The following is a 10192-nucleotide window of genomic DNA, read 5'->3' as shown; positions in this document are numbered from 1 at the left end:
GAAATCAAGTGGTCGACTGTCTCATATTTCTCATTACAGAGGTGACATTTGCTGTTGGTGGTAACATGTTGAATTTTTGCCTTCATGCAGTTTGTGGCTGATGATAATGATGATGATGTTAATCTTTGGTGAGATTCACAGCCTTTGGGGCTGGTTGGTAGCCCAACAGCTCAAGTCCTAACCAAGGACCTAGGAACTGTTAAGGTAACAGCAGACGATATAAGCTGTTCCAAGTAGGGTGGTTTTTTGTAGAATCAGAATGTTCAAGTCTGATAAATTTAAAATTTCCAAATAGCGAGGTAGCCCTTTAGGTATTGCTCCAAGGGCTCCAATTACAACCGGGACAACATACGATTTCTTTTTCCACAGTCACTCAACTTTAATTTGCAAATCCCGGTAGTTTGTGAATTTTTCTTGCTTCTTTATCTTCAATTCGTGCATCTCCACGTATTGCAATGTCAATGAACCATACTTGTTTTCTTTTCAACTATTGTTATGTCAGGTGTGTTGTGGACCAAGTGCTATCAGTCTGAATTCAGAAGTCCCATAAGATCTTGTCTTTCCCATTCTCTAAAACCTTATGAACCTGATGTTCCCAGTGGTTTTTGCTGTACTCAAATGCAAACTTTTGGCACAATTTCCAGTGAATGATCTTAGCAATGCGGTCATGGCGTTGTAGGTAGTCTGTGAAATTTTGCTGCACCCACTGATCAAGTGGTCGACTGTCTCGTCTTTCTCATTATAGAGGCGACATTTGCTGGTGGTGGTAACATGTTGAATTTTTGCTTTCATGCAGTTTGTGGCTAAGACTTGTTCTTGAGCTGCCAAAATAAAGCCTTCTGTTTCTTTTTCAGTGTTCCTGATCTTAACCAGTTCCAAGTTAGCTTTTGGTCAGCTTTGCCTTCAATACTTTCCAAGTATTGGCTATGCATAGCTTTGTTTTTTTACAATTTTCAGCTCGCTTCTCAATTACTTCTTTCTTATATTCGGCTTTTGAGTTACTTGTCTTTAAAAAGCCTCCTTTATTTACTTCCTTAATCAAAAGTGGTTCCTCACTTTTCTGGATGTAATCATTCAAGCTGTGTTTTTCTTCTTCCACAGTCTGTTTTACTTGTAGGAGTCCTCAACCACCCTCTTGGTAGATATAATCACTCAACATCACTATTATTATTATACAATTGTATCACAGTGGCCAGTTGTTTCGCCGGATTTGGCATTGGTTACTAGTCGGGCCCCACCCAGGGGCCTAGGACGTCATAACGTATTTTCGTAATATGCGTGCAGATCCAAGCAGTGCGGCTTTTTGCATTTGACTGATGGTGATTTTGTCAATTTTTAACTGTTTTAAATGTAATTCCAGTGCTTTTGGAATAGCACCCAGTGTGCCAATTACCACTGGAATTATCACTGCTGGTTTGTGCCATAGTTGTTGAATTTCAATTTTTAAGTCCTGGTATCTTGCGATTTTTTCATGTTCTTTCTCGGCGACCCTGCTATCACCTGGTATTGCGATGTCTATGATTGTGACCTTATTTTTCTCAACCAGTGTGATGTCTGGTGTATTATGCGCCAGTATTTTGTTGGTTTGTATACGGAAATCCCACAAGATCTTGACCATCTGATTTTCTGTGACTTTTTCAGGCTGATGTTCCCACCAGTTTGTTGCTGTTTTAATATTATAATTTTTGCACAAATTCCAATGGATCATTTGTGCTACTGAATTGTGCCACAATTTATAATCAGTCTGCACAATTTTTTTACAGCAGCTGAATATGTGATCAACAGTTTCATCAGCTTCTTTGCAAAGTCTGCATTTGGCATCATCAAAGGATTTTTCGATTTTGGCCTTAATGGCATTTGTGCGGATAGCTTGTTCTTGCGCAGCCAGGATTAGTGACTCTGTTTCTTTCTTTAATGTACCTGTTGTTAACCATAACCAAGTTTGTTCACTGTCCACTTTATCTTTTATTTTTTCCAGAAATTGGCCATGCAGTGCTTTGTTCTGCCAACTCTCCATTCTTGATTTTATCACATCTTTTCTGTATTCTTGTTTCATCTGTTGGGCCTTCAGTAGATTTTTGTTCTTTACTTCGATTAATAGATGTTCTTGACTTTCTTTTAAATAATCAGCCAGTGCATGTTTTTCTTCTTCAACTGTTTGCTTCACTTGTAATAATCCTCTGCCACCCGATTTTCGGGGCAGGTATAATCTATCAGTATCACCATGTGGATGTAAACTGTAGTGCATTGTCATTAGTTTCCTGGTTTTTCGGTCCAAAATGTTCAAATCAGCTTGTGTTCAGTTAACTATACCAGCTGTGTATCTTATAACTGGTATTGCCCAGGTATTTATGGCCTTGATTGTATTTCCACCATTCAATTTAGATTTCAAAATTTTCCTAACTTTGTTGCTGTACTCTCGCCTGACAATAGTTTTTACTTCTCCATGCTTGATGTTATCCAACTGCAGAATGCCTAAGTATTTGTAGGCTTCATTTTCGTTGCATTTAATTAGTTGGCCATTGGGCATTTCAATTCCCTCACATGCAGTGATTTTGCCCCTTTTTATGGATACAGTGGCGTATTTTTCCATGCCAAACTGCATCGAAATATCGGTGCTGAATACTCGGGCTGTGTTTCTCAATGATTGGATTTCTATTTCTGACTTTCCATAGAGTTTCAAATCATCCATATATAGTAGATGCAAAAAATTTTCAGCTTCTTTGGCTGTTTGGTAGCCTAATTTCATTTTTTTTTAAAGATTACTGATAGTGGGATCATTGCGATGATGAAGAGAAGAGGTGAAAGTGAATCACCCTGGAAAATTCCTCGCTTGATATTAACCATTCCGTAGATCTCATTCCCTATTGGCAACTCAGTTGTCCATTGTTTCATCGCCTTTTCAGTTAAGGATGTAATATTTTTGCTAATGCCAGTTGTTTCTAAGCATTTTATGATCCAACTATGTGGCAATGAGTCAAATGCCTTTTTGTAATCAATCCAGACCATATTCAAGTTTGTTTTTCTGTTCTTACAATTTTCTAATATCATTTTATTAATTAGGAGCTGATCTTTTGTGCCCCTGCTCCTTCTTTTGTTGCCTTTTTGCTCTACTGGCAAGGTGTTGTTTGTTTCCAAATAATCCATCATGTTATCTGCAATAATGCCTGTGAGTAATTTGAAGGTTGTTGGCAAGCATGTTATTGGTCTGTAGTTTTCAGGTGTTGTTCCTTTAGTTGCATCTTTCTGAATCAAGTATGTTTTTCCAGTTGTCAACCAGTTATCAATTTGGCCCTTTTGTAAAATTTCATTCAGTTGCCTGGCCAATATTGCATGTAAACTGGTCAGATATTTGAGCCAGAAACCATGTAATTGGTCCTTTCCAGGTGATGTCAAATTCTTTACCTTTTTAACTCGATTTTTGACCATCTCAGTTGTTATTTCTAATACATGCATTTGTTTGTTGCCAATGCTTTTCTCAAAGTCATGTATCCACTTTGCTTCCTTATTGTAGTCCTTTGCATTTTCCCACAATTCTTTCCAGAATTCAACTGTGGCCTGCTTTTCTGGTTTTTCACTTTTGGTGTCACCATTCACATTAAGACTTTAAAAAAAACACCATTGGTCTGATTGAAATTGCTGATTTTGTTTATATTGGATGAATCGTGCCTCATATCTTTCAATTTTTCTAGCTGTTGCTGTTATCTGCTGTTTTACAATCTCTACAGCTTCATTGATGTTTCTTGTATCCAATCTATATCTTCTGATTAGCCGATCTATCATTTTGTTGTTTTTAAGCCGTTGCTCATGTATGTTCTTTAAGTTACTAGCATCTGCCCTTAATTTTTTGACTTTTTGTTCTAATCGGATTTTCCACTTTGGCTTTGATGCTTTTTCTGTTGTGTAACTAGGTACTTTGATTTTAATGCCTAGTTCATTAGTGACTATTACAGCTGCGCTGTACATTAACTGGTTCGTTTCCAAGATGGATCCCGATTTAATTGTTGAAAACACTGCATTAACCATTTTCATGATAGGTTCCAAAATTTTCTTAGGCACAGTTTTTAGTGATGGTAAACGTTGCCTTTCCTCATTAAGCAGAAAATGCTCCATGATCTTATCCTTCAATTCTTTTTGTTTTTGAGTTAGTTCATCAGTTGGTATTTGGTATTTGGTATTTATTCGATTTGTAAGCCGCCCTATTCCCCGAAGGGAATCATGGCGGCTGAACAAAAACCAGGGGAAGGGGAAAAACAAATACAGAAAGTAAGACAAACAGGACAGTGATACAACAATTTAAAAAAGCACAGCAAGCACAGCAAATTCGAGTGGGGGGGAACTCAACCCCAGGCTTACTGGGACAGCCAGGCCTTAACGGCTGTCCGGAAGGCCTGAAGGGTGGTGAGGGTCCGAATCTCCACGGGGAGCTCGTTCGTTGGTTCAGTGATAACTGGTTCTAGTGGTGGTGGTGTTATTTCCTCCCCGAGAGCTTCTTCTGGGAGTTCTACTATAATGTCTTTAGTTGTGTCTTGAATATCAGTTATTTCCGCTTGTGATATTGGTTTTTTTTGGTTTTGCAATTTGCCTGAATTTCCTCAAGTTCAACTTCACTAAACACTTTATTCCATATAATAAATCGCCTTTGATCTGCTAGTCATTGTTCACTAACATTTGAATCTGGATATTGTTGTTTCCATAATTCATACATTCGTTTTAAATAACCTCTTTTTTCTGGCTCTGAGTTGTAGTAACAGGCCATTATGGCACGGTTTTCATCTGCACTATATTTTTCTCGTTTTGTTGGCTGGTCCACTTGTAGCCCACTTGTCGACGGATGTCCAGGGACCCCAACATCTGCCGCGGCCCTTGTTAACCCGTGCAATGACCAATGCGATATAGAGTTTTTATTCGTTTCTTTCACCATATTGTATGGGTTGACGGGTTTTTTTATGGGACCAGGTTGCCCCCCTGACCCCAACCCTCCTCCTTTCTCATCCGGGCTTGGGACCAGCAACGGTGAAGTTATTATTATTATTATTATTAATAATAATAATATCATCATCATCATCATCCTCATCATCATCATCATCATCATCATGTCTTTCATGGTTTTATTCTTTTTTAATACTGTAAGCTGCCCAGAATCACCTGGGCTGCAAATAAATAAATAAATAAATAAATAAATAAATAAATAAATAAATAAATATGTCCAAGTGCGGTTATGGCACATGTTTTCATGAGATATTTAAAAGTCCAAACTAAGTTCATGTAGTTTGACCTGTATGGGTCAATAGTCCAGAATATGGAATAAGATATAAATATTCTAATAAATAAAAAAATGATGTAGGATTTCTGAAATCACATAATTTGATACAAAATAATTGTACGATATTACTTTGACTTGAAAATGTATGTACAGTTTTCCAAAAGAGTCTACATCACATATCACTATGAACACTAGTAATTCATATTCAAAATATAGCTAAAATCATTATTTGGGCAAATAGACATTTAAATAAATCAAGAAATGGCATGGATGATTTTCCCCCCCCTGCAATCATGGGATGGGTACCAAAGTAAAGTAAGTCAAAATTGTGTCACCTTCAGCAGCTGTAGTAGAAAATCTGGTCACATACATTTTAATTACATCAGATAACTCCTGTTCAATTGCCTTATTAAATATTTTAAATTCAGTTTATGGATTAGTGAGTAATTTGCAATTAGAGAGTAATTTGTAAGGCATGTACTAATTTAATAATATAAACCAATTCTTGGATCCTACAATGTAATGCAATGTACTTTACATAGATATTATGAGGGAAACTGTATTAAAATGTAATTGTATCAAGTATACAATAAACACTTCTTCAAAGTCCTACAGTCTTATCATTAAAAATATACAAAGAACACTTTCTCCCCAAATTCTCCTAGGACTGAGAGCTATCTTACTGCCTCTCTCCAACTGTTCATTGTTCATTAATTCAGCAATAGCTTTTACTAGAAATGCAAGAATGTTCAGATCTGAAATTACCCTATGCTCATTTCTTATTTTATATCAGTTTTATGTTGCACATAAGTCAGAAATACAAATGCCCAAAACCTGTCAAATCACATTTTAAGCAAAAAAAGCAAAATGATTCTTCTTTATCTTTTACTACATACCTGCAAAAACCAGCATAATACCAACTTTTCATTGTCAATGAGGTCTTTCTCTTGAATAAAGATATATATTTTATATGAATGTATACCTTGTTGTTAGATAATCCTTTAAAAAAAGACAATAACCTTAAAAAAAACTGGAATGCATATATCAGTGTGCCCTTGTGAAAACCTTCCACAAAGAGGCCATTTCAAAATTCTTCTTCAGAATTGGAGTTCATTGGTTAATTGTCCAAGCTTCTCCAGTAAGTTTAACTAACCCAGACATAAACTGTCATATTTGGCAGTTTATATTTGTTCTAGTCCTTCTAACATTTTCCCTTATGTGTCTTTACTGAATTAATTTAAACAAACATTACTGAATGTATTTAAACACAGATTAAGCAATTTGTTTACTCAGCTGACTTGTTACAGAATTAGTGAATGTTATTACCCAGTGATACCAAGTAAATATACTTGTTGGTATGTCTGTGACAGTTGCAGTATGGAAGAGATTCATGCCATCCCTTATATATCTGTGTAATCTATAGTCATTACTCAAGTCCACTTGATAATGAAAATAGGTTGATTACAGGAATGGTGTCTTGTACATTTTTTTGCTGCTCCATGTTGCTTATATGCAATGCAACTGTCTGTTACCAGAAATTAGGAGCAAATGTGCTGAAGACTGTGCTACCCATTGCAAATGCAAGGTAAGCAATATTAACAAAAATTGGCAAGTACATAGACAACCTAAGAGGGATTTGCTTATAAGCATAAGTGGGCTTATGGAGAAATATCTATAAATTTGTACTACTGTAGAAGTGGCCTTTGCAGATAACTATTGGGAATGATCCTCTACATACTTTCTTCTGCGCAGAATAAAGCTTTGCAAATATCCACCTTGGTGTCTGGTTTATTGAGTGTTGCACACCAGGCGGAACCAGTTTTCTGGGACAACAATTAAAACAGCAGAATATTTTCCCAAGATAACACAGCTGCTGCATATGGCAAAATGTGAAGTGCTACACAGCCCTACTAGGCATATTCAGGATGAACTTTAGGTGCAAAAGAGTTGTGCAATTTTGGAGGAAGCAGTGAAGGCAGGGTTTTTATTTTAGATATTATACCAAGATGGATTTTTTATTGAGGGGCTGGGATTGTTGCTTTGAAAGTTGAAGGAGCATTAAAGCTATTTTAAGACTGTAAATTTCATATGTTCTTTTATTTCAAAATAATTCCACAGGTATTTTTTTTCAATATTGCATCATGAAAATTTGGCATGATGATTGAACGGGCCCTGCAAAAAGGTCACTGGGAAGAATTAGTATTGAAAATGTCAGTGCCAAGCATTCTAGGACAAAGTACCTAATTCAGAAAATACAAATGAGCTTGGCTTATGATATGTCAGGCAAGCAACTGTATTTTCGACTAGCTTTCCATAAATATGTCAGCTGAAAACAACCAGTAAAATGACAGCTTCATTTTTTATTCTATTTCTATTATCTCTGTTGTAAGCTGATTCCCTTGGGTTTGTCATGGAAAAGCTCACATAAGTAATGGAAGTCATTTTGATAATACAATACCTTTTCAAAGTACTAAAACAAGATTAAATAATTGGCTAACCATTGCTGTGTTAATATGCTTAGAGAAGCAAAACTATTCTTTTTTTTTTAAAGCCAAGCTCATAAGAACATCTCACCAAAATGCATGCAGTTCCTTTTTTTCCAGGAAAGAAGTAAATGAATGAGGAAGGAAGGAAGGAAGGAAGGAAGGAAGGAAGGAAGGAAGGAAGGAAGGAAGGAAGGAAAAAAGGAACAAAGAAAGAGAACATGCCTGCTTATACATATTACTGATGTGTAAATAAGTCATAAAAATATAATGGAACTTGGATGTTGGCTTGGATATTTATATCCAGTCCTGTTGATCTAAACTCTGCTTTATCTTTATTAAAGCTTAAGATAGTTATATGTTCTGATCCCCACCTTATCCGTTCAGAAACGAAAGGCAAACAGAACGTTCAAAGGAATGTTATTTATCAGTCCCGGCTCTTGCTGGCTGCGAGCCCAAAATAAACACAGATAAACATCCTGGCAGTAAGTCCCACTAACCTAGACAATGCAAACTGGCTTCCCACTTCTCCAAGTTGATTTAAGTCTCACAAACCTAGGCAATGCAAACAGGCTTCCCACTTCCCCAAGTTGGTTTAAGTCAATTGATGAATGTGAACGAGAATGAGAACATTGACTTCTGCAACCAGGGCGTGGCACCAGCAGTCTCTTTATACTCAGGTGAGGATCCCAATGAGCAACAGCTGCTCGCAATCATGTCCTGTATTTCCTCCTTTGCCCTTTACGCTGAGTAGACCTAAGCCTGCTTGCTTCTTGATACAACTCCCAAATACTTTCAGGAATATTCCCTTTGATCCAATGCTCTGCCGTCACCTGGTGGCCAACCAGTCTCTCCTCGCCCTGCTCGGAGTCAACACCCTGTCCAGGGTCCTCCACCTCCTCCAAGGCCAACTCATAAGACCCCTCGCTGTCGGAGTCTGGCGGCAGCTCTAACGGCTCCTGCCGGGCCACAACACTATCCCCCACCGCAGGGCCCGTACCCCGGGTCTGACATTCGGGATGCGGCCCAGAAGAGTTGATGATGGCCTCCTTGGGACACGGTCCAAGACACTGGTGGCCCACCGGGATCCCAGAAATGAAGTCCTGTGCTGCAGGGACCGGGGTTGGCAAGGGTTGCAATAATCTTGGAGAAGCCCTCTTCGCAGACCTGGCCTTTTGACACTGGACACATGACACCACGCACTTCTGGACGTCATTTCGTAACCGGGGCCACCAAAACATACGGGAGACCAGGCGCAATGTCCGGAAAAACCCACAATGTCTTGCTGCGGGAGCGTCATGAAACTGAGAAAGCACCCGTCTACAGATGGGCCCTGCGGGAACATAGAGCCAGTCCCAATACTTCAGGAGATTCCCCTCCAAAGTCCACAAGGAAGCCGGCTCTACTTCCGCCTTTCGTTGCTCCACTCATTCGTCAACCCGCTGCGCATCCCGTATCAGAGACCGTATGCTCATGGGATGATGAACTGCAGCGCAGGATGCGACAGGTAGAACAGTCCGGGGTTGAAGTGAGTCCGCAGGGTCAGAGTTGTCTGGTTTCCTGGACAGGGCATCTGCCCTTTGATTCCACACACCATGGATGCACGTTACCTTGTGTGAGCAGGGTACCAGAGCTGCACAAATGTGCTGGTTTCCCAACACCATCATTCGTTGCTGAGGGAAGGCCGCAGGCCGCGCAACCCTCCTACTCTTCTTGGGACAACTCCCAGCCAGATGTCCTAGATCCCCACAGTAAAAACACAACCCCTCAGCACGTCGTCTGTTCATCTCTGTGCGTATCACTTGGGGTCTGACAGCACCCAACTCCATGGGCTCCTCCCATTCAACTACAGTCTCTTGAGGAACCGGCACGCTAGTGATCTCCTGGAATGCACGTTGAGGCCTCCGCCTCTGCAGCCAGGCATCTATCCAGAGGCACAAGTGGACCAACACGTCGAATATCGGTAGCTTGTCCACCCTCGCCAGTTCATCCTGTAAGGCATCAGACAACCCGTCTTGAAAAATGTCCATAAGTGCTGGTTCATTCCACGCTGAATCCTGGCTACGCAGCCGGAATTCACTCACATAATCATGTAATGAACCACTCCCCTGCTGCAGTGACTTAAGATGTCTGGTTGCTGTTTCCCCCTTAATGGGATCCTCAAACATTAGCCTAAAATACTGACAAAAACCCTGGAAGTCATCCAACAAAGGGCTAGGCTGGGTTAACAAGAGTGTAGCCCAATGGGACTTCCTGGGAGGAGCCTGCTGGTGGTGGCAGCAAAAAAAAATCAGCTGCCTCCGAATTCCTGGCTACGTACCTGTTTAGAGGATCTTCCATCTGACGTCTTATCAGGTTTTCTTATCCTTCAGGCAAGAAGGAAAGAAGAAATTGTTTTGCTGGCAAATGCTCTTTGATTTTTGCAGCTTTTGTGCTTGCAGGG

The sequence above is a fragment of the Thamnophis elegans genome, chromosome 9 (assembly GCF_009769535.1).
Source record: "Thamnophis elegans isolate rThaEle1 chromosome 9, rThaEle1.pri, whole genome shotgun sequence".
Taxonomy (NCBI): domain Eukaryota; kingdom Metazoa; phylum Chordata; class Lepidosauria; order Squamata; family Colubridae; genus Thamnophis; species Thamnophis elegans.
This window is presented reverse-complemented; position numbering follows the sequence as displayed.